This window comes from Pogona vitticeps, chromosome 1 (assembly GCF_051106095.1).
Source record: "Pogona vitticeps strain Pit_001003342236 chromosome 1, PviZW2.1, whole genome shotgun sequence".
Lineage (NCBI taxonomy): Eukaryota > Metazoa > Chordata > Lepidosauria > Squamata > Agamidae > Pogona > Pogona vitticeps.
The window spans coordinates 323,516,180-323,539,545 of NC_135783.1; the positions used below are offsets into that span (position 1 = coordinate 323,516,180).

General features: G+C 40.2%; 1 protein-coding gene and 1 long non-coding RNA gene across 3 annotated transcripts in view; one reads left to right on the forward strand and one right to left on the reverse strand.

The window, feature by feature from the left end:
* The window catches only part of NRXN3 (neurexin 3), a 1,709,419-nt gene that overhangs the window by 1,152,274 nt on the left and 533,779 nt on the right, over positions 1–23,366 (forward strand). The window lies entirely within an intron of this gene.
* LOC110079356 (uncharacterized) overlaps positions 439–23,366 on the reverse strand; it is a 39,045-nt gene continuing 16,117 nt past the window's right edge. The window contains exon 4 of the long non-coding RNA XR_013545075.1: positions 439–22,744. This is a non-coding gene — a long non-coding RNA (uncharacterized LOC110079356). The remainder of the gene's footprint in view (positions 22,745–23,366) is intronic.

Sequence of the window (23,366 nt, forward strand, 5' to 3'; positions counted from 1 at the left end):
ACAACATAATTATGTAAAAAACACTTTGCCCCCCCCAGCAAGCTAGATACTCTTTTTATGAGCCTTGAAAGGATGGAATTCTCAATCAACTTTGAGCCAGCTACCTGAGCCCATTAGGATCAAACTCAGATCATGAGCAGAGGCTTGACCACTGTACTGTAGTTTAACCACTGTGCTGTGACACTCGTAACATAGCTTGGAAATAACTAGCTACAGATAACTGGTTATTTAAAAGATATTTAACATATACCATTTTATGCTGCCTTTTGAGACCAGGTTCTTCACAAGTTGATATACAAAATAGGATTATCAAATAATAAAGTGCAATTAATAGCACAGTAAAGTGTAAAATAACAGCAATTGAAAGCAAACTTAAAATAAAGATTCGTATACAGATCTTTCAAAGGAAACTGGACTCCCAAGTCTTTACAGTCTATATTTACCCCACATGATGCAGTATAGTATAAGAATCAAGTCATTATAGTAAAAAAATATACATATAGCCTCTTGTGCCTGCCAGTGTAATAGATTTTACCTGTGGGAATATAAGCAAAGACTCAATTCCTGATCTTCAGGCCTAGCAAGCTATATATAGATGCAGGTGGACCTGTGCTGTCACCCCAGGTTGTCTGCCTCCTTGTTGTAAAGGAACTTGCCACATTACTCTTGGATCTTGGCACCCAATTTGACATTGTTGTTAGTGTTCATTCAGTTGCATATATAATCTCCCATGTTGCACAGTCATCAATTCTTGCCTTGCCAATATTTACAAGACTACTAAAGACAAGAACAAAAATATTTCTTTTGCCACTTAACTGATACGTGAATGGCACAAAACCTGAAAAATTAATGTGAAAATGCCTTCAAAAATAACTTAAGATGTCATTTTACAAATAATCTTTGAAAGTAACAAGAGTTATTATACCTACCAGTAATGTTGTAACTGTAACTTTTTTACAGTAACTGTAACACACACATTTTTACTGTAACTTTGAAACTATTGTTCCATTACTCATTTCCCAAACTAACTAGTTACCTGTAGCTAGTTGCTTCCAAGCTCCGTGGTAACACTGACACAAATTCTTGGAAGGGGCTCACTGGTGTTTATATGTTACAGGAATTTGAACAACAACAGCAAAAATACCCCTCATACTAAATAAAATCTGTTCTCAGTGCAAATTTCAGAGGGCCAGTTAATTTACACTAGGGAGGATAGTAGCATACTGTGTCTGAGCTTCCAGTTCACTGGATAATATGATTCACTATTTACAAGGCATATTAGAAATAGATCATTGACTGGCACCTGTGGTTAAGTTCCAGCAGAGGGGAGATTAACATGGTTTGCAGCTTGGAATAATCTTTTGTCACCTCCAGACTGCATGAACTCTCTTACCTAGAAGGCATTAAAGAAATTGCTTTAAAAGTTTACAGTTTCTACCAAATATTAGACTACAGTAAGAAATTCCAACCTACAGATTACTTTTCAGGAGCAAGAAGCTGAGAAAGAACTCAAATTCTGCTATTCCAAGTCACAGGGAGCTGTACATAAATAATAATAGTTGTGTGCCGTCAAGTCAGTTCTGACTTATGGCAACCCTTTTCAGAGTTTTCTAGGTAGAAGCTAAACAGGTTTACCATTCTCTTCTTCTGGGGTCATCCTGAGACTGTGTAGCATGCCCAAGGCCACACAGGTGGGCTTTTCTGGGGCGGACAGTGGGAAATTGAAATCCACAGCCAGAAACCGAATACTGAGCTATCCAACCAGCTGTTACCTGTACATAGCATTGATTTATTTAGATTCATAACATTTGGTGGTAATTTAAGGTGAGCAGCAGTGTTGAGCAGGAATGAAAGCAAATCATATCTGGGGATGTGAGTAGAGTACTTTCAGTTTCCTGAATCTGTGACATACTCAAGTGGAGCATTTTTTAAAATGGTGGTCTTAGAAGGTGGAGGTTCTGATGTCCACCAACCCCCTTTGGTTATTGATCCACTTTGGTTTTCCACCTGTCCCACCAAGTGTTCTGCCTAGGTCAGAGATAACAGTCAAAAGCCCCTCAGTTTGCTTGTCCTCCCAACTGCAAAAACAACCCCCCCAAAAAAAAACAGGTGGTAAGGAATCCAAAGAGGGCCTGGCAATAGGGTCCTTATCTAAGGTGTTCTCTTTCTCTTCTGGAATTATCCTGACAGGGAGGTGGTAGAAGGTGGCCGGTGTTCTGCCTGGAATAGCAATCCTTCCGATGCTTGGTAACCCAGTTTCTTTTATTATGGTACTGGACAATCAAAAGCTTTTGATCATCTGGTGACAGGCTGTGGTATAGTCCTGTTGGGTTGCATGCTGGCTTGATGGGTGCTGTAGAAATAAAGAAAACAAAATAAGCTAAGAGATTCCATGAAACACAAATTTAGGGGCAGCCAGAGCAACAGGGGTGGCTGTGAATTTTCTTGTGGAAATGATGTGAGCAATCATCAAATCCCCATCTTCATCTCAAGGAGTGTTGTTCTGTACCCTTGGTCTGATCTGCGGCTTTCCAGAATGCTTTCTGGAACTTCAGCAGGTGTGTGAAATGGCTGGCACCAAACTCATGAAGAATGTTTGAAAAGGAAAATGTGTAACACCAAAGAAGTAAAGTCTACCTTTATTGCATGCGGAGAGAAGCTGCACAGTAGGAATTCCTGCCTTGAAACCTCTTCAAATGAATAGCTTGTTAAGAAACAAAGCCGTGAGTTGAATAAAAGTCTGATTAGAAACCAAGAGGTAGAATGTAATAAGATCCACAGTGACTGAATGAGTAATTTCTGGGGCTGAGCTGAATGTTCTCCTGTTTTTCTTTTCTTTTTCTTCCAGAGTAGTGATTTTGGTATGGCTAAGTACCATGCCCAGTGGAGGGGGGGTCAATCATATGTTTTGTGGTTGTTTACAGCTGACCACAGTCACTATTTTTTCCTTCCTGAAGTTCTTTTTTCATGTAATCCAAGCCTATCAGGGATCATTTATTGGACTGATGGTTTCACAATATTATGCAGACAGTCCACTTTTAGCAATCTGCTGATTCCTAGATGTTCTGCCAGATACTGGCCAGTGGGAGGTCTGGGGAGAGTGGCTGTGGAGGGTACTTTTAGAAGACAAAATTCCCTGTACCAAGTATTATTTTCTCAGAGAGGAAATAAGCATGGATGAAGAAGCAACAAGCACCAGAAGAACAGAAGGATGTACTTGGGAAGATTATGGATTATTATTTTAAAAAAATAGTATGGCATAATGTGGTGGTGCTGCGGGCTAAACCCCAGAAGCCTGTAATGCAGGTTCAGAAGACCAGCAGTCGTAAATTCCCTAGCTGGCCACGTGACAACGGAAACTGTCTTTGGACAAGCGCTGGCTCTACGGCTTGAAAACGGGATGAGCACCGCCCCCTAGAGTCGGACACGACTGGACTAAAAAAAATGTCAAGGGGAACCTTTACCTTTACCTTTATGGCATAATGTGTGTATTTCCTTTGGAATTCAGTCACAGTGTAAGAGAATTCAGTTCTCAGAATTCAGTGTTCAAGCTCTCCTGGTTTAGTACAACAGCTCCATACTGTAAACCCCACTTCCCTCACTTCTTGCTAACTATATGTGCATTCTAAATAAAAGGTATTGGGACATAATGCTCTCCTGTACCATTCTCATATAGTGTCTGAACCTGAGTATCTACTTTGGCAACAGAAAAATACACAAAAGGCACAACCTAGTTTTTTCTCTGGCTTGCTTGATCTCAACTTTCTTATTGTCAGCTGAAAATCAACTTCTTTTCTGCATCTGGTAGCAGTCGTTCCAATGGGTTCCCTATGAGGGAGTCCTCTAGTTCAGTATCTTATGGACTCTTCTAATTAACCTCATGTGTTAGTCTACTTGCATCTAGTCTCACCAGAGGTCTTGTAGGTGGTTGTAATCAATTACACTGCAATTTTTTCTTTCTGTCTTTGATGTGATAGTTTCCATTTTAAAAACTCTTTTCATATTCATGTTGAAAATCCTTTTAAAACTTTCATTTCTTTTTCCTTTTCCATGGCTGCAGGAACCAATTTTGATAGGGCCTTCAATAATTACCTAGTAGAGAGGGTCACGAAGAGTCAGACTCGACTAAAAGACTAAACAACAACAAAGAGACTGCAAAGTTACTTTTTACAATGAACTTATTCATGTTGTCAGATCAGAAATTCTAACATTTGAATATCTCCCCAAGAGCTTTACAGAACTTTATAGACCTCTAGGGAAAAATCAGAAGCCTGTGTTTGTCACAGCTGGCATTTATCCTGGAAAGAATTGTAAATTCAAGAATGAATTCAGACAATCAATTCCAATCATTTCAAAATTCACCTGATTATAAAGGTATACATCTTTTCATTGTTGCAATAATTCCAGGCAACATCTGCTTGTCTAATTCTTCCAGGCAACATCAGCTTGCCAAAAAAAGGTAAAGGTAAAGGTAAAGGTAAAGGTAAAGGTTCCCCTTGACATTTAATCCAGTTGTGTCCGACTCTAGGGGCGGTGTTCATTCCCATTTCAAAGCCGTAGGGCCAGGATTTGTCCATAGGCAATCTTCCGTGTTCACGTAGCTAGTGCGACTAGACACGGAACGCCATTACATTTCCACTGTGATGGTACCTATTTATCTACTCGTATTTACATGCTTTCAAACTGCTAGGTTGGCAGGAGCAGGGATGAGTGACGGGAGCTCACTCCGTTACATGGATTCATTCTTATGATGGCTGGTCTTCTGACCTTGCAGCACAGAGGCTTCTGCAGTTTAACCAGCAGCACCACAATGTCACCATATGAAGGCTAGTTGCAGGCAAATACTTAAGTCAGAATTAACTCCAAAATACATACATAAGCATGAATACAGTAAGAATACTAAAAATAATGTTTTACTTTCATTCTAAAAATGCAGGAGTTTATAGCCTAAGAAGGCACATTGAAAAAGCTGAGAATACATTTCTAAAATACATCTCCTAAAAGTAAAAAGCATTATAACTTTAAGTAATCTTTAGCCTTTAAGTATATTATAACACACACAGAATCCTCCCTACTTTTCACCCAACCAGGCCAGTTTGAATCTATGGAGCAAAATTCATGTTGCCGTCTCTGCTGCCACTGTTGGTGCTACATGATTGTTGGTGGTATCCAGCGTGTGTGGCATGACGTGATGTGCTACATTGTGTTCCCTTGTTGTCTATGTCTCCTACCTCTCAATATTTATATTATCCTCAGCTGTTTACCTTTTCTCTTCAAACTCGAAACATTCTGTTTTCCAGGGTCTGCTAGTTATTGGGATCTGATGTACTCTGGAAATTTTTATAATAGGAATTTCTGTTGTTTTTGCATCTCCTGTAACAAAGAATCTGGCAGGCTTTATTTTTGTGACTAACATTTGCAGTCTGGAGAAATAAAAGTGTATAAATAAAGGATAAACTAAAGGATCTAGTACACCAAGATATTCTAAAATCAGAGTATAATAGCTACTGAGAGAACACATTATGGGATTTGCAAATGCCACCTATCAGTCATGTTAACATTTTGTTTAATTCAAAACACTATCAGTTCAGTTTTTCTCTCTTTTTTTCCCATTTAGCTGAACTATCAGCCATGAATGAAATGTCATTACAAGGCCATGTTTATGTACAGGAATCTGTTCCAAAGCCTGGCGGGAGCTGGCTTATTGTTTTACAATAACTTCTAGTAAACTGCTATTCAAGCCTCATTTTAAAAATGCAATGCATTTTCTTCATACACTGATTAATTGTTTTAGTGCTCAATACATTCAAAATTTCATATCTTGGTAATTTTATTTGTTGCAATGTCTGAGAGTGACCCTCCATCATTGCTTGTTAGAAGGATGACAATAAACTGGAGCAAGTTCAAAGGAAGGCAACAAGGATGGTCAGGGGTCTGGAAACCAAGCCATGTGTCGGAAAGGCTGAAAGAACTTTAACCTTGAAAAAAGAAAACTGAGGGGAGATATGATCACACTTTTCAAATATATGGAAAGTACCGTGTTTCCCTGAAAATAAGACAGGGTCTTACATTAATTTCTGTTCCAAAAAACACAGTAGGGCTTATTTTCAGGGGATGTTTCATTTTTTCCATGTATAACAATCTACATTTATTCAAATACAGTCATGTCATCTTCTGGTGGCTGCACAATGGTGGAGGGTGATATTTCACTTAACTAGGACTTATTTTGGGGATAGGGCTTATATTATGAGCATCCTGAAAAATCATATTAGGGCTTATATTCAGGTTAGGTCTTATTTTTGGGGAAACAGGGTAGTCATACAGAGGAAGGACAGGATTTGTTCTTGATCATCCCAGAGTACAGGATATGAAATAATGGGCTCAAGCTACAGGAAGCCAGATTTAGACTGAATATAAAAGAAAAAATTGGCCAAACATCTTTCACATCTGCTTTGATTTTTATTTCTGCATTGAGCAGGCTTTGGACTCAGTGGCCTTACAGGCCCCTTCCAACTCAATTATTCTATGATTCTATGATGCTGAAAAAATAGCTTATTCTGATGATTTGGCTTGGTTTGTAATTTTTTTAAAAAAATAAAACAGTTTATTCATTTATTCATTCAATTTGTATCCCATTCCCATTAGTGTTGAGGCACTATTCTGGGCGGCTACAACACATATAATAGAAAACAAAAAGAAAAGCAGAAACATTAAAATCAGCAACTATGGAAAATAACACAAAGCTTGAAAATTATTCTTAAAAATGCCTTAAAATATCTTGAGAAAGTAACTTTTAAAAATTAGTTGAAATTGTGATTCATTACACCAATAGTGTTTTTAAGAAAAACAAAACTAAACTCATGTTATTTCTTAAGCGCAATAGGTTATCTCCCCCCCCTCAATTTTCTAGGACAGTGATTCTTAATTTTGATCCTCCAGATGTTTGGAGTTTCAACTTCTAGAAGTTCTAGCCATCTGACCAGTGATTAGGAATTGTCAGGTTCTAAAACATCTGGAGACTGAGAACCACTCTTCAGGGATAAGAGGAGATAGTAGGGGAGGTAGTCTCTTGTTTCTCTCATAGGGTGGTCATAACTGAATTGCATTGTTTTACTAGTTGTAGCACATTGTGTTATTTTTCGGTATACCAGGTGTCTATTACTACTTGTCTGGGATTCTGTAGCAGCATTACCAATTAGAAAATCCCAGTTGCATTAGTAGTGTTACCTATTTGAATGTCATGTAAGGATATATCCAATACATCTTAGAATGTGAGCAGCAGTTCCATAGTCTGGCAGCTGCAGCATTGCCCCCAGTAGAACAGAGCCAAGATAGATGTTGATTGCCAGGGGGCCCCAGAGGCTTCCAGCTGGCTTTACAAATGCCAAAACAGTCCAGTGCTGTTCCAGTTCCTGCTGCAGCATCTGCGAGTCTCTGTGGATCAAGGAATCAATGTAAATATATTGGAAATTAACAGAAACAAGTGGCTATTTATTGTTATATTGCAGTCAAAGATGAGAAGTTTCTATTGCCTATACTTATTTATGATATCATTTAATTAGAAATTTAATTCATTTTTTCTTTCCTTTTGTATTCTTCTTCAAAGCTATGAACTGCTAGATAGCTCAATGGTTTAGGTCTCTGGCTGCAGAGACAGAGACTGAGAGTTCAATTGTTCACTGGGCCTCCTTGACATGGGCTGAAGTTGATGATCCATAGGGTCTCTTCCAGCTCTGCAGTTCCTAGATGATGATGATGATTACACAGTGCTAAAATTCAATCATATGGAACTAGCTGACTTATTTTTTTCTCCTGGCACCCTTGGATTACAGTGTATCTCCTCCCAACCCTCACTTGACGTTTTTGCCAGCATAATAAAATAATTTCAGAAGCACTTTCATTTGCCCAACTTTGCATTCTTTTTAGAAAACGGCTGTGTTAAATACACTTAAATGGCCACTTTTCAAGGTGGACTGTTGGTTTATGTTGAGATTATGTTGGCAAAGATGCTTGCAGGCCCTCTTTGATGCCTCTTATCAAGACCTAGGTTGGCTTTACTTGCACAGTAAAATCCTGTAAGTTCAGTTTCTGCTAGATGCTCAGCCTTCATGTTCTAATGCAGCAGGACTTTTTTATTTTATTTTTATGCTTCAGTTTCTTTTCAGCTGTAGAAAGAATCCCATCTTGGTGCCGAAAAGTGAGGTAGCAATTTCTCCCACCGTTCAGTACACACAGCAGTCATCTTCTGTGTTTCACCCCAATGGTAATTGCTAGTTTTCTCTCTCGCTGTTTTTGGTTTCTAAACATACAGGGCTTAGAAGGAGGATTGGTGCAAGGCTTTGGATGAAACTCCTCCATTATTGTCACCTTGAGCACTGCACAAACACTTTGAAAGTTCCAGCACCCATTACATTGCCCATTCATTTTGTAGTAAGGGGGTGCAGCTAATAACAATTGTGGTGGTATCAAAAACATTAGGAAGAGTCTGTTTTGGACGTACAGAGACCAGGCTGATGTTCTTTAACTATGGTTCTTGTAGGAGGAATCTCTCTCTGCTCTTTCATGGAAAAGTTAAATGGCATGCCAGAATTCCCCAGAATATGTACAAACACCTCTGTACTATGTACAAATACATTAAGTTTTGTGTGTTTTGCATAATGTCAGGAACATTCTTCAAGCTCTAAGTAATGTGAGAGCAGACATATAGCAAAAGAGCAGCCTGCAGAAGTTCCCAGTCAACCAATACAGAATCAAGTGTGAATGGTTGGGCGTGTTGCAACAGGGAGCCTAGCAGTTACAGCTGAGCACTTAGTTGTGGGTGGAGGGCAGTCATCATTCAATTGAAGAGCAATTGCTAAGGACAAGTACTATCTGATGGGGGAAAATAAAGCATCCTCTTCCCATTCAGATTATTTGCTTCTGTCATCTTGGCAGCCTGATGGGGTCATTATCAGGTATCTAATATCCACTTATTTTAAGTGCTTCCTGGATGAGCTAGTGTTTTTTTGTTTTTTAATGTGCTTATGATTTTTCTTGAGAACCAGTGCGTAGTAGTTAGAGAGCTGGACTGGGGCTTTAGAGATGCCAGTTTTGGCTTCCACTTGGCCAGGGAACTAACTGGGTGGCCTTGGACCAGCTGCACTCTCTCAACCTTACCTATCTCAAACGTTGTGAGTATGAAAATAGAGAAGACAGGAACCTTTTACACAGCCTTGAAGTAACTGGATAAAGGGTGAACTGCAAAAGTAAATAACTATCTAAAAAAATGCAACTTGTCAGAAAGGGTGACCATGTAACCCATAGAGTTTGGGGTGGCCCTATAAATCTTTGGATTCCAAACTGATATACTCAGTCTGAGCTATGTATCATTATAAAGAGTACTAAACTACTGCTAAATTAACCTCTAGTTTGCTTACTAACCTTACTTCACCCTTTCCACCATGACATCTGCCTTTGCCCCTCTGCCTTGCCAGTTCCTGCTGCTCACCAAGCCCAAGAGATACTGGTTTTTAATTATGTATCTTTTCCACAAGGTAGTTTGTGTTTACATGATTTCCCCTGCTCTAGCAAGCAGACACACAACAGTCCATGGACAAATATCAACAGTGTTAATTGTACTGTATTTGCTTCCATGTGGCAGTATCCTACTGTAAACAACCCCCCCCTCCCACACACAATAACCCTGTTAGGTTAAGAGGAGTCTTTGTGAATAGCTGGGATCTGGAGTGTAACCTTAAAGATCTAGCACCCAACTTAAGCTGTGGGTTTATTTAATTCTGCCACTTGCTGTACCTCATTTGTCTTTTTCTTATTTTGTATATGGAGTGTCAAAAGCCACAGGAAAGACCCTCATCATAAGAGTGCCCGTGCATTTTATTTTCCCTGCTGTTTATGGCATGAATAGATTATGAAAGTCAGTCTCCTATCATGACAGAAATAGATGGTTTTGTTGTTGTTCTTGTTTTTACCTGAAAGTGGCTGCTCTCTTTTGGCTAAAACGGCATGCTGATGACAGGAAAAATAATGTGTGTGCAGCTGGCTTATGACTGCTTTATGATGCTAGTTTTTACTCATGTAGTTTCCTCGTCTCCTTCTCTCTCTCTTCCTCGCTCATCACTCTCATTCTCATCTTGCCCCAATCCTGAGCCAGGTTTTTCATTTAGTTAGAGAAGCCTAAGCTTAGAGTGATATCTGTTTCAATAACAAACGTCACAATTTAATCACCTCAGAACTGCAAGACCATTGCTATTGTAACATGTTATTGGTTTTGGATTGCTAAACTGAAGACCTCATGCTACTTCCCTGACAGTAGCTTCAGAAGTATATAGGGGATTTAAAGAAAAAGAGAAAAAAGAAAATAAAAGCTGCATTTTCCACCTCACATTACTGAATTTTTCTCTTTTCTTTTACCTTACTTTCAATGACCTCCCCCTGTTTAATCTTGCATACTATAGATCACCATAGACCTTGCTAGCCGTGAGTCTTGTATTTGCTTAAACACCCTCTCACGGCAATATTTGGGCCACCAGTGGAAGAAATGAGCTTTTGTGGGTTTCAAAAAAAGTTGCTGACTGAAGCAGGGCTCGTTTAAATAGATGTTCAGCCTCAACGTTGTCCTGTCTGCACTATACATAGAGCACAACAGACATACAAATGTGCCCTGTGGCCGTTTCATCAAGCTGAATGGCTAAAAAATCTGGTTGGGGACCAATGTACAAATCTAGGATGAAATCAAATCAGCCTGCATTAAGTTCTCTGCAAAATGACTGGACTCAGATAAACCATTACATAACTCCAATCTTGCAGATGTTAGCAGAAGTCATGCTAGAGATCTGAAGCGATGGCAATAATTTTCCCTACACACGGGCCCCAAATTTCTCCCTGCAATGTGTAATAAGCAGTTCAAAGCTGCACCAGACTTTTGCCCAGTATATTTCAGTGGATGCTCTTTCTGGGAAGTGGGATCAGACACCAACAGATCTCTGGGATAGATCTCCACAGAGGCAGCTTTCTTACTGGTGGCCAGAAAAGGGAGGTCTGGTGAAGACTCCTCCCAAATTGTAACCCTCTCTTTCAGATTAAATCTCCCTTCCTATTAAGAATGAGCATGGGTGGGAAGAATGACTAAAGCAAGCAAGGAACTAAATGTGGCCTATAAGATCAATCAGCGTCATCTTGAGGAACAACCCATGGATTGCTTACATATCTCTCTTGGCTACGGTAGCAAAATGTGAATGATGCTTGTTAACATGCTTTCTTGCAATGATTTAGACTCTAAATTTTAGAGTGATAACTGCAGCAGTAATGTTCAAACTCCTCTCTTGGGAATCCTGAAATTTGTTGGAGCTTATCAGGGGTTCATTAGTGGGAAGATCGAATATGTTGAAGCATTCCTGGGGGTGGGGGTGAGTGTGCCCAAATGGTGCATTCCAGATATTTTGCATGTCGACTCTTTATACCTTAGCCAGTATGGCCAGTGATCAGAAATGTTGAGAATTGTGGCTCAAATTATCTAAGGGATATGTGGTTAGGAAAGGTTGCTAGTCTCACTAGAGGGTGGCAAAGAAGCCCAACGTTCAGCCAGTTTGACTGGTCTCCTTTGTGGATTGTATGCATTCTAAGTAAACCTCAGAAACTGAAATTCTTAGGGAGGAGGACAAGATACTTCCAAAGCAGCAAGGTGGAAAGCCATGACAATAAAAGGATCTACTGCTGCCTTGCCCTGTCCTCCATGACTAGATGAAGCTCTAAATTCATGCGAGGACGTGGTGGTGCTGTGGGCTAAACCGCAGAAGCCTGTGCTGCAGGGTCAGAAGACCAAGCAGTCGTAAGATCGAATCCACGTGACTGAGTGAGTGCCCGTCGCTTGTCCCAGCTCCCGCCAACCTAGCGGTTTGAAAGCATTCAAATGCAAGTAGATAAATAGGGACCACTTCGGTGGGAAGGTAACAGCATTCCGTGTCTAAGTCGCACTGGCCATGTGATCACGGAATATTGTCTTCGGACAAACGCTGGCTCTATGGCCTGGAAACAGGGATGAGCACCGCCCCCTAGAGTCGAACATGACTGGACAAAAATTGTCAAGGGGAACCTTTAACCTTTTTAACTAAATTCATGCACAGAGTGTTGGCAACAAATTTCTGGGGAAAACCTTTCTGCTGTCTTAAAGAACCATTTTGCTGGCCCCTTGGAAGCAGTATGCTGCCCTAGATGGACCATATTCTTGAATTGTGATCTAACAGAACTTGCTCTTGTAACTTCAAAGATGGAAGAAATATTCAGAGACAGCCGAAACCTGTACATGTTTAATCAGAGGTCAGTGCTTCTTCAAGCTTACATTACAATAAGCATGCATATAATTGTAGCCTTGGTACAATTAAGTAAGTTACATAAACGTTTTTTTTAAAAGCACATATAGGTAGCATTACATTTCTTAATTCTGGGATACACAATTATTTTATAATAACATATATCATTTAATAAAATTTAATATAGATTAAAAGGTTCAATTTAATAATATTTTACATTTGTCTATGCACCTTTCTTTTTCAGTCTATAAAAATGGAAAAGAGAAAAAGTGGTGGGTTGGGAATCACAATCCTAATGTGAATAAAAGTACTTTAGTGTGACCACAAGGCATGATATGAAAAATGCTAAATACTGCCTGTAAGAGCATCTAGTCACCTCTTTGACTTATTTATTATCTTATTTCCACCCACACCTTTGTTTCTTCCTGTTTCCTTTGCTTTCATCTAAGCCTCCTCCTGTAATACTAATAAATGCACAGCAGTTACACATCATTTTACATCTATGAAGTGCTGACTTTTATATAGAGTTCATCCTGAGATGTAGGAAAGAAAGATTCATGAGCTGTTGTTTTTTATTTGTTTTTTACTTTTGTTCCCACTGGGAAAACCAAGAGCTAATTTACACAATTCTCTGTATATATTCAGCTATAAATTTATTTAAAAATGAGAGCTGAGCAAAAACCTATTCAGCTTTGTATGGCATGAAATCTAGATCACTCAGGAGTTGTGGGGATGGTAAACATCCTTCTGGATTATAGAGCTTCAGTGTTCACATAGGACATTACCTAGATCAGTGATGATGAACCTATGGCACACATGCCACAGCTCACACACAGAGCCCTCTCTGCAGGCACATGAGCCATAAGTCACCGTAGAGAAATACTTACCTGTCCTCCGATCCCAGATTTCGGCACTCCCATCTGCTGATGCAGTGGCCCCAGCGGAGGGGTGCAATGGCGACCAGTACTGGTCTAGCCCAATGGGGGATTGCAGGACCAGTAAGTATTTATTTCTTAATACTGCCCAAAGGGGGGGGGGACACCAAATATTTAACCCTTGCAGTGCAGGAGCAGTTGTTTTTTTTCTAAACTAAAACCTCAGTATTCAGGTTTTAATTGCAGTATTGGCACTTTGAAATAAATAAGTTTATTTTGTGTTGTAGTTTGGACACTCGGGCTCAAAAGGGTTCACCATCACTGAACGAGATACTTTTTAAAAAAACACAGTCACTAAGAAGGGTTTGATGTTCCAAAGTATCAAGCATAAGAGAGATTCAAAGGCGTACTAACAGGCTTACACTCCTTCTGACTAGATGCAGATCATCTTGGCCGTGAAGCAGTTCCTCTTCTTACTGCTGCACCAGTGACCACTCTATATGAAAGGGGATGTTTATTCAAAACAGTTTCATATAGAGTGATATTTGGTGTGGGAGCAAGAAGAGGAACTGCATCACTGCCAAATAGAATAAGAAATCCTTGATTTGCACTGATTTAACCAGAAGACTTGTATGTCTCTGCAGTGCACTGTCCAGGTGCCAGCCACTGATGGGCAATTCCAAGTGCTGCGTCTTCCTTCTTAGGATGTGTTCAGATGAACATTTGTTTGGTGGTTTAGTCTGGGTTGGGGGTGGGCTATTTTGCTGTGTTTTACAACAACCAGATGATGCACATGGTATAATGAATGAACCCACTCTTGGATCAAAGCCTACTCATATCTTTTGGGGTCCTTCTTATAGGTCACCATTTTTGGTGCAGGTATGATCACACTGATTTGCTTCAGTTCCTGTGTGTGTGATTGCTGGGATTGAATCAAAGCAGCTGGCTGGCTGTCCATTTGCTGAAGCTGCTTCTTGAGAAATGGGAAGCTTTCCCTTTTAAGGAAAAGACACTTTGGTCAAGCTAAACAGGAACACTTGAGAACTGCTGTGGTTGATCCTTGCCTGGATCTCCCCAAATGACATGTCACAGGCCAAACTTTAGCCTGATCCGGGCCAGGAGTTCCCTGCCTTGGGTAAATCAGATGTTCTTGGATTGCAACTCCCACAAACCAGCTGGTGGTGGAAGGCTTCTAGGAACTGCAGACCAAGAACAACTGAGTTACCTAAGGTTGGGAACCACTGGCTAGACTGATCTAGACCAGACTAATCTGGCAATCTAGTCACACACATATATTGTGTTTTTAACTAGTCTTGGACTGGATTACCTTTCACTTAACATAGATGACTTCAAACCAAAAAATATTTTCTGACAACCCTTCAAAAAAGTTCCACCTGCTGTAAAGCAGGACATCGAGCCATCTTCATTTGCTAGTACTGTAGGGAATTTGGTGATTCAAAAACCACAATAAATTGGAAATGTATTTCTTAACTGCATGCAGGTTTGGAGTGCATTTGTTACAGGCATCTACAGAATGGTGCAGAAGGAAATATCCCAGACCTGCTGGGAATATGTTTGGCTTCTTTGATGGATTATTTTTGTTCCCCCATACCCATTGGACGGGGAAAGTTTCCACCTCAAGAGGATGGACAAGTAACACTTTCCCCTTACAAGTAACTATTCTTTTATATTTAAAATATTTAGTCCTAAGAAACTAAGGAAAGCTAGTGGTAACAACATCGTGTAAATAAAAAGAAAATATTTGGAACATAATAACCTACAAAAACAACTAAGAATCTGTGGCTGCAAAAATAATCAAGAAAAGCAACTAAGATTAGTAGTGACTGGCTACCACAGAACAGCATTCCACAGTCAGAGAATAACTCACTGCCTCCTCTAGCAATCAAACATAATCTCTAATGCAATGTTTAATGATATAGATATGGTTTTAAAATGAAAATCAAGCAGCAAGATCACTAACTCCAGGACTTGCACCTGCCCACCCAGCAAAGTGTGATGTGGCCAGGTGAGACAATAATTGTACTTTATTGATATTTTCTTATCAAGCTAGGAGGAAATTATACAGAAAATATGTCTGGAGCTATGTAGAATATGATAAGTTTTAAAGAGGGATCTTTCATTGTAAGTCAGGAGAGTACTGGTGTTTACAGTGTACAGATTTTTATAAAGGAAATCAATTGTTGATATGCCTAAGTCAGTATAAAAAGCTGCCAATCAGAGTTTTAGAAGTGGAAATGTTTCTGTGAAGAGCGCAAAAAAGGATAGCAGGAGGTTAAGAAAGTACCATAACAGCAGTTTTAAATTGTCCGGTGTTGTCTGCTTCTTGTATCCAGCCCTGAAACATTTTGGTGGGAGGGAATAAATATTTTTAGATTGGTAGGTGAATAAGTAGGTAGACAGACAGATATCTGGATGGATGGATGGCCATACAGATGTGGTGGCTCCTTAGAGAATTAGATTTAAAAGATTTCATATAAGAACTGTGCTTGTTTTGAATCTTCTTGTGGAGGACAAGGACCAGCTACCTGTCATGACAGTTATTGATTGCTTGAAGTATTCACATAAGGCTTTTCACATTGTCTGATTGAAACAGTATTTGCAAAGCGATTCTGTTAGTCTCAGCTGGAACCAGAGTTTGGCAATTCGATTCCTCACTGTGCCTCCCAAGAGAAGAGCCAATCTGTGTAGCCTTGGGCAACCTGCAGAGTTCCAGGGCACCCCAGAAGAAGGGAATGGTAAACTATTTCTGAGTACTCTATACAGTCTTGCCCCGCTTAACGATTGCCTCGCTTAACGAGGAAATCGCTTTAAGATGAGGTTTTTGCAATTGCAGTTGCGATCGCAAAATTATGGTTTAAATGGGGGAATTTCACTTAGCGATGATCAGTTCTCTGCTGATCGTCGGGTTTCAGAATGGCCACCAGCTGAAGAAAATGGCCCCCTGCTGTGCTTAGGGACGGATTCCTCGCTGCACAGGCATGGAAAATGGCCGCCGCTATGGAGGATCTTCGCTGGACGGTGAGTTTTCAGCCCATTGGAACACATTAACTGGGTTTTAATGCATTTCAATGGGCTTTTTTATTTCATTTGACAATGTTTTCACTCTACAGCGATTTCGCTGGAATGAATTAACATCGTCAAGCGAGGCACCACTGTATCTAGAAAACCCTGGAAAGGGTTGCCATAAATTCCAATTGACTCAATAGCAAGTTGTTTTTATGACATAATGATTTCAGTGTTATCTTTCTTTCTGTAATATGGGAACAATCACTTCAGAGAAGCATTTGCTACAGTGATTGAATAAGGCTTACAAAGCAGTTTGCAGGCTTAGCTTGTTAACAGTTACTCTAGGACTCCCACAAACTCCTAGTAATTTTCGGGCATCTCTGGCCTCATCTCCCTTCATGTCCTACTACTACTTAGTGAAAAATAATAGTTTTCAAGTATCTGATTAAAAATTGTGTTGCAGAAATGTGTCTAATCCATTCCACTACATTCTTAGCAGGTTGGTTTGCTTCTGGGTCCAAAGTGGCCTATGACATGTATCACTAGAACTGCTTTCACCCTGTTAACGTGCAAAGTATGAAATTTTATTTGTACCTATCCTCCAACATTCTTCCTAAGAATGTTAATGCTCAGGAAGGCAAACATGCTTTCATCATATTTGTGAATAGGATTAAACAGCCCGTTGAAATATTCTCTTAGTCACTTTTATCAACACAATCCAAAGGAGCATTTTAATTAAAATATAATATAACTGATCACATTTACGTGTGCACACGTGCGTGCAAGCACACACACACCCCAGAACTGTATCATAATTGCATGAGGCAATAATATATAATTATGTCCCTTATACTTTCATAGCAGTTTTTGGTTAAAAAAGAAAAGGTAAATAAGTAAATAAAAAGAAACAAAAAATAATAATAAATTTTATGAGCTGCATGCACAATAAAGTAATGCATCAATTTAACATCCTATTTTAAAAAACACCACTGAGTTTATTTAAATCTTAATATTTCTTCTATCACTTCACATACCTTATACATTCCATGAAAAATAATAAATATTAAATGTATGATATTTGTCAAACATTAAAAAAATAAAAAAAAACAAATAAAAAAACAAATTAAAATGGTTTTATTTTATATCATTAGACAAGCAGGAACATTAACAGGAGCAGCTTAGCATGATTTGAGTAGTCTTAAGTCATTTCTAATTCAAACTTTTTTTAATATGGGAAAAAAAACAACTAATCTTCTTGAAAAGAGCTGAGGGACTGGGAGAACAGGCAATGCTGAATGATAAACATACGCAGCTGCACACAGAAACTGATAGTTGGTTCAGTTTGAATTTAGGAGTCCTATTCAGTTGTTCTCTCGTGCTTAAGCTCATCAGATTTCGAGGAAAATGGCTAGCTCCTCTCCACTCCGCTGCTGCTTTCTACATATCCTGCTCATGTGAGAGCCAGAGCTTAGACATGATGCATTAAAATTAAAGTGCTGATATTAAACTCATTAGTTTGGTGGGCCAGTGCCAAGAATTGGCTCTTAAAAGTTAATCCTGAAAAAAACTGTGTTTCGGATGTTATTTTAACGTTAGGGAAACCACGCAAATCATCGTAGCTTCATTTTGTATAGATGGTACTGGCCTGTGAATATGTGCTCTAAGTAACTCCCCCCCCCCCAAAAAATTTCATGCATGGGATAGTGAAGCCGTTTTTTTTCCATTTAGGGCAGTTGGATGAACTGATTGTAGATCCAATAGGAGTTGGTCATCAGTTTCTCAGCGGCCATCTGTGAATGGAAATAGGGAAGCTTAAGTGAATGCTCCCAGGAAGACTAGACATTCAGTCAAACTTCTTACAGTATTATGATAAATGTTTGCAAATGGAAATGGGTAGCTAGCTTTTTATATAGCAATGGTTCCCATCCTTTAGGCTCCCGGTGATTTTAGAATGTATTTCCTGGAAGCCCTTAAGAAAACCATCAACTCCTGGCTTTGTAACTAAACCATCCAGCTGTTGTAGCCCAATTACATTTATCGGGCCAATACTGGGTTAGCTAGAATAGATCTTGTTTCAAAGGAAAGTATATGTGCCTTTCTATTTGTGGAGGGATAGCAGGTACTGACACACAGGAATTCATTCATTCATTCATTCATTCATTCATTCATTCATTCATTCATTCATTCATTCATTCATTCATCCTCTTTCTCCTCAAGTGGATGCAAGGCAGCTTACAATATTAAAATGAACAACATAAAATATAAAACAATATAGAAACTGGAAGGAGGGAAGCATCAGCCCATTTATAGGAACCCCCTTTTAGGCAACCTGCCTGTAGAGAGAGGTCGTTGCCTGCTTGTATAAGGCAAGCAAAGAGGGGACTAGCCAGGTCCTCAGCTTGGGAGCAGTGACAGGAGAAGGCCCTTTCTCAGAGAGGTTGTTTGGGGTTTCGGGGTTTGGTGTCACCGGTATGCTGATGACACCTAACTCTGTCTCTCCTTTCCATCAAATTCCAAGGAAGCTGTCTTAGTTCTAAACCAGTGCCTGATATCAGTAATCGGCTGGATGAAAGCAAACCAACTGAAACTTAATCAGACAAGATGGAGGGGCACCTGGCCAACTGGAAGAGATATGAAGGAATAGGGATACAACCTGTGCTGAATGGGTTTCAGTCCCCCTGAACTCAGGCTTGCAGCTTGGATGTACTCCTGGATTCATCCCTGAGCCTGGATGCCCAGGTTTCAACAGTGGCCAGGAGTGCATTTGCACAGCTAAAACTCATGCACCAGCTGTGCCCATTCCTGATTTGGCTACAGTGATCCATGCCTTAGTCACATCCTGCTTGGATTACTGTTACATGCTCTAAGTCTTTGAAGATGAGTTGGAAACTTCAGCTGGTTAGAAATGCAGCAGCTGGACTACTGACTGGGGCCAGTTGTGGGGAGCATAAAATGTCCCTGCTGCAACAACTGCACTGGCTACGAGTCTGTTTCTGGGCCTAGTTCAAAGTCCTAGTCATTACCTATTAAGCCCTATATGGCTTGGGTCCAGGTTTCCTAAAGGACCATATCTTCCCATATGAGTCTTCTTGACACTTAGGATTACCATAGGAGGCCCTCCTCTTGGTCCCAATGCCAGCTCAGGCATTATTGATGGGGACACAAGAGAGGGACTTCTCTGTGGCTGCTCCCAGGTTATGGAATGCTCTCTCTCAAAAGGTTGGGTTGTCCCCTTCCTTTTACCTTTCCACCAATAGCTTTTCAGGTAGGTTTTTAAAAATACAAAAATACAATGACTGAGTCCCTGAATGCCATTTTCAGTTGAGATAGTTTTTAATGTTTCATTTGTTTTTAATTATTCAGTGTCTTTAGATTAGTTTTATAGTTTAGTTTTTTAAATTATATTTTATTATGTTTTGAAGTCTTTTTAATACTGTGAGCCGCCTTGAGTCCCCTTATCAGGAGAAAGGCAGCCTATAAATAAGATAAATATATAAATAAATGAAATGTTATCATGAAATGAACTTAGTGGTAGGACTGATAAGGAAAAGATTGGATGAGAGCATGACTGAGGAAAGGCTGAAAGAACTGGGCATGTTTAGCCTTGAGAAAAGAAGACTGAGGGGTGATATGATAGCACTTCTCAAATATCTGAAAGGCTGTCATACAGAGGAGGGGCAGGATCTGTTCTTGATCATCCCAGAGTGCAGGACACACAAAAATGGGCTCAGGTTAAAGGAAGTTAGATTTCAGTTGAATATCAGGAAAAAACCTCCTGTTAGAGCAGTACGACAGTGGAACCAGTTACCTTGGGAGTTGGTGAGAGTTCCAACATTTTAAAAAAAACTTAGATAATCACCTGGCAGATATGCTTTGATTGTATTCCTGCATTGAGCCTGAGGTTGGACTTGATGGTCTTGTAGGCCCCTCCCAACTTCAATTTTCTTTGATTCTATGACTGAAAGAAAGGCGTTCTGTGCTGAATTTAAAACTCAGACAGATTCAAAAAAGGAGATGTGGTATTTTATGTACCTTGGACCTGCATTGTATTGAGCTTTACTTTGAATTGTGCTCAGAGACAGACTGGTGGGTTGTAGTTATGTGAGTCTCAGGTCCAGTTAATAATCCAGCAGTGGCATTTTAAACTCACTGACGTTTCTGATTACTTTCCAGTGAATGCCCTACATAAAGCTTGTTAAAGCAGTGTAACTGGGATGTAACTAAAACATATCCACCGTGCCTAGGTAAGACATCTCCAGCAATGGATGCAGCTGACACACTAGTTTTAATTGTGCAAATGTACTCCTAGCCACTGCTGAGACCTGGGCATGCAGGCTCAGGGATTAATCTAGAAGCACACCTAAGATGCAAACCCCGTCCAGCACAGGCAAAAATCCTATTCCATTAATCTGCCTTCCAATTGACCAGGAACACCTTTGTATTTTTTAAGTACCTGTGTCTTGTCTGGATTAAGCTTCAGTTTATTCACCCTCATCCAGTTCATCACTGACACCAGAAACAAATTTAGAACCAAAACAGCTGGGATGGGGACTCATGAATTGGGAATTGCTGTCAAGTACAACACAAGTTACACTGGTGACTTGACTCAGACTGAACTTGGTTTCTTTCCCCCAATGACTCATATTCATGACTCGGAAGCATAGTAGAGTGCGGTAGTGGTAGGGGCAGGTGAGTGGCGTGGTGGTGATGGTCCATTACAGGAGCAGGTAGGCAGAAGGGGGAGCCAGGAGCCGAGCGTGCTGCTTCTGGCATACTCAGACTTCTGAGTGTGCCCAGAAGCAACGGGACTGGCTCCTGGAAAGGAAGCCAAGCTCGCTTCCTTTCTTGCTTCTGAGGACACCAGCATGCGGCAAGCAGGAGCAGGAAGGCAATGAGGTGGGGAGGAGGAGTCAGACCCACTCCTTCTGAGCATGTGCAGAGGCAAAGGCCAGTTATAGGAAAGGCAGCCAGGCCTGCTCCTGTGTGCATGTGCATGCCCCCTCCTGGCTTCTGTCTAAGACTTGGATTCAAGGCCTGAGACTTGATACCAAGACTTGGGACTTGACTTGAGTCTTGGTACCAAAGGCTTACTCAGACTTGGGACTCGGGTTTGAAGGCTTACCAACATTCCTGAAAAACAGCTTCCTTGTAAATTAATGTTTTAATTAAACTGTTAATAATGTCAATTTAATGAGTTCCTTTTTTCGGTTTTAAACATTAATAGCAATGAGCTGATTTCCCAATTTCTGCTATTTCATAGTAACTAATTATCGGACCTAACATTTCAAGTTCTGTTACAGGCTCTTTATGTAAGCAGGAATCTACACATGAGTAGCAACATCTCTCCTGCAGAATTCTCACTTTCCATGCGTAAAAAATGATGGCAGAAAGGGGAGGCGCTTATGGCAACTAAAGTTGCAATCAGAGACTGCAGGAAGGGTGTGCATCTCATTGCATCAGAAAGGGTTGCTTTTAATGTATCAGTCTTGCTTACAGTGACCCTTTCATCTGCTATGAAATCACTCCATCCTGGCCCTCAAATATGGTGGATCAGTTTGGGCATGTTTCAGAGTCAGTCTAGACTGAGCACAATTTCCCATACGTCATATGAGCAGCAGAAAATAGACCGCAGAAGACCCCTCTCCACAACTGGTCCAAAATGCAATTTGTTTCCCTCAGGTAATCAAACCCTGAGGCAGTTGCCTCACTTGCGTCAATATTGCTATGGCTTTGATATAACACATGCTTCAGATTTCCCACAAGGACAATGTATTGATGGTACGTTAACGACATTTTCATAAGGCAAAGTTGAACAGTGAAATTAATAAAATGGCAACGCCCTTGTCATCAGTTTTAATATTTATGTTGTGTAGTGTAGATTCTCCAGAAAAAAGAACCTAAAGGCTCAAATTGCACTAAGATAATACTTTGTATTAATCTTTTCCACCCTCTTTCCTTGTCTGTGTGTGTGTGTGTGTGAGACACTGATTTTTAAAAGCATCCTTCCTCCTTTCCCATGTTTTGTCCACAGTCTCAGCAGTGTGCCACTCAGATAATATAATGAGCAGATGTGGTACTACTGAACAGGCAGGTAGTCATTTGTCATATGCTTACAGCGAAGATCACGTTCAGAGCCAAGAATTCAAAAAAGCCACCAAGCGATTTGAGTCTGTTCCAAGACGGGCACCTGGATTTTAAAATCATTTTTGAGAGTCTCAGCATTTTGTCAGCTGCTCTCAGAATGGGCAATTAGGTAAAATGGCCACAATCCAGCATGTAAATTCTTTGAAGTCACTGAGCTCAGGATTATTACTTTGTTCTGTTTCCTTATTATGAGCAAATGGTGGTGGGGGAGAGATACTTCAAAAGTAAAGTAGAAAAAATACGCATGGATTTTAAAAGGTTACAGATAAAGACAAAAAAAAAAGACAGATTTCATAGACCTCAGGGATTCATTGGCAGAACAAAGGGACCAGTGTGTTATTTTTTTTACTACTTCTGTAATCCTTTATTGCTTAGTTCTGCTCACCGGTACTGCAAAATAAAATGATAAAATGTTGAGGCATCAGACGGACAGTACCATTTTAAGAATTCGAGATAGAGAAAAAAATCATATTTCTGACACTTACCATTGTAAAATATACATGCCTGCCTTATTCCTTGCAAAATATACATATCTGTGTATATACAGACATAGCACAAATCTGTTTGAAAGGAAAAACCAGCAAAACTAATTTCTCAGGGCAAAACGTTATATCTCAGTTTCTTCTATATTATGATATTCCTCCATTTACTTGGAGTTCTTTATAGAGAAACAAGGGACGTGGTGGCGCTGTGGGCTAAACCGCAGAAGCCTGTGCTGCAGGGTCAGAAGACCAAGCAGTCGTAAGATCGAATCCACGCGACGGAGTGAGCGCCTGTCGCTTGTCCCAGCTCCTGCCAACCTAGCGGTTTGAAAGCATGCAAATGCAAGTAGATAAATAGGGACCACCTCGATAGGAAGGTAACAGCATTCCGTGTCTAAGTCGCACTGGCCATGTGACCACAGAAGATTGTCTTCGGACAAAACGCTGGCTCTATGGCTCGGAAACGGGGATGAGCACCGCCCCCTAGAGTCGAACACGACTGGACAAAAATTGTCAAGGGGAACCTTTAC